Source organism: Chanodichthys erythropterus, chromosome 3 (genome assembly GCF_024489055.1).
Source record: "Chanodichthys erythropterus isolate Z2021 chromosome 3, ASM2448905v1, whole genome shotgun sequence".
NCBI classification, from domain to species: Eukaryota; Metazoa; Chordata; class Actinopteri; order Cypriniformes; family Xenocyprididae; genus Chanodichthys; species Chanodichthys erythropterus.
This window is the reverse complement of record NC_090223.1, coordinates 6,201,487-6,203,363: the sequence shown is the minus strand read 5'-3', so window position 1 is coordinate 6,203,363 and position 1,877 is coordinate 6,201,487. Positions and strand designations below refer to the sequence as shown.

Here is a 1,877-nt window from a genome sequence, read left to right as displayed (position 1 = left end):
CACATTATACTTTTCTTTTTACTGAAAGCTGATATCATTGTTTTCTATTTCAGTTGTTTTCTATTCATTGTTTTCTATTTCTAAGCCTTTTTTTAAGATTTTTTTTTTAACTCTAAATTACTAGATTTATTAACACTGTAATTTAATAATATAATTTCAGCACATTGTTTCATGTAAATACAAAATAACTCGTAAAGAAAACTTGCTAAAGAACTCAAAAAGTCTCACATTGGGTGTCTCTGCTGACCTCTCATGGAAAAAAAAAATATGACATGATATTTCATGACTCTTACATATGGAGCAGGGGAAAAACAAAACAACAAGAAGTTAAAAACAAGAAATACTTTGAAGAATATTTATTTGAAAGAGCTGATTTTATTTTTTTTTAAAAAATGCTGTTATAATTTCACCATTTATTTGTCATTTAATGAGAATGATGTGAGAGAGTAAAAGTGTCGTCATTTTCTAGACTTTGTCCAAACCTGCAGCTCTGAATGAATAATAAAGACACTAGCATTAACTGATCAACAAGCAGACAGAAACTATACAAAAAACATGCTGAACTGAGAAAAATAAGCAATAACTACAAATAAATCAGAGCATCACTTGGGTTTGTTTGTGAACATGTAAAAGACATTGAAAGTATTTATAATGGCACTGAATGACACCATTAGGACTCAGTTCTATTAGATTCATATTCTTCTGCTCATGTGGTTTTTGTGTCATTATTTGACTGATTTGTGATGGTTCTTGTTCACAGAGGCATAAAGTTCACTGCAGTTTTCCTGAGATCCAGCTTTTGCTCCTCTGATGGAAGCATAAGTCACTTTATCATCACAGCGAACCTGAATGAACATCACAGTTATTGTTTCAACACACAATTATTACAGCATGATGTTTGAGCTCAATTCATGACACAAATTCAGAAGAAAACACAAACTATCATGTTGAGAGAAGCTGGACAACATCAAGGAAGTGTTTCTCACCTTCTTCTTTCTGGCTTGTTTTTACTGTAGTCCTCAGTATAAGTGACCTCAGTGTAAGTCTCATCATATATCAGCTCCTGAACATCAATGAAAAAATCACCACAGTGTCAAATACACACAAATATACACAGATTACTGAAGATTAATCATATTGTTCACTGGCAGTAGATGAATGTAAATGTTGATTGTGTCGTTGGTTCATCATATTTATTCTTATCTGTGAGTTTTAGAGCAGAAACAGTTCAAATACACTAACCTGTCATTATATAATCTGACTAATACGAGTGTCATATTTCAGGATCAGAGCTTATAAACACTAATAACTCATGGATCGACCTACAATACTCACCTCAGAGTCATCAGTTCCTCTTCTGTTATCTGAAACAGAACGTCAAGAGAATATTGATGATCAAACACGCAATACAGTCTCCAATTAAACTGATTTTAGGATAATTCTAGTGCTGTAGAATAGAAACATTAAACTCTGTCTGAGAGGAATTTTGTCTAAATTACACGTTTATTTTATCTGATGTTTTGGACTTTTTGTCTGTTATAAAATATGAGAAACTGTAAAAACTCACCGTCTCTTTTTCTGCGAATCATCCAGAGAATAAGAGCAGGAAGGAGAACAGCGAATGAAGCGACAACAATCACAATCACTGAGAGAGAGACGATATTACAGTCATATTAATACTGATGTCCACTGAGCTCATTTTCACTACAATGAGTTCATTTAGATCCTGATTCTAGAAAAACTCCAGAGTGTGAAAACAAGCACTGAAATGAGGATGATCTTCATACACACCTAGAGAGGTTGGAGTCAGTGTTGATGCTGTAGTTGATGGTACAACTATTAAAAACACAATCATATTTGAATGCATGAACACAACA

The 1,877-nt window shown here is 33.0% G+C and overlaps 1 long non-coding RNA gene across 1 annotated transcript; it reads right to left on the bottom strand.

Annotated features, from left to right (window-relative positions):
* Window positions 1-991: 991 nt before the first annotated feature.
* LOC137016969 (uncharacterized) lies at window positions 992-1,640 on the bottom strand. Its single transcript, XR_010894529.1, has 3 exons — window positions 1,568-1,640; window positions 1,336-1,364; window positions 992-1,063 (listed from the first exon to the last, which is right to left on the bottom strand). It is a non-coding gene; the product is annotated as an uncharacterized lncRNA (long non-coding RNA).
* Window positions 1,641-1,877: the final 237 nt, after the last annotated feature.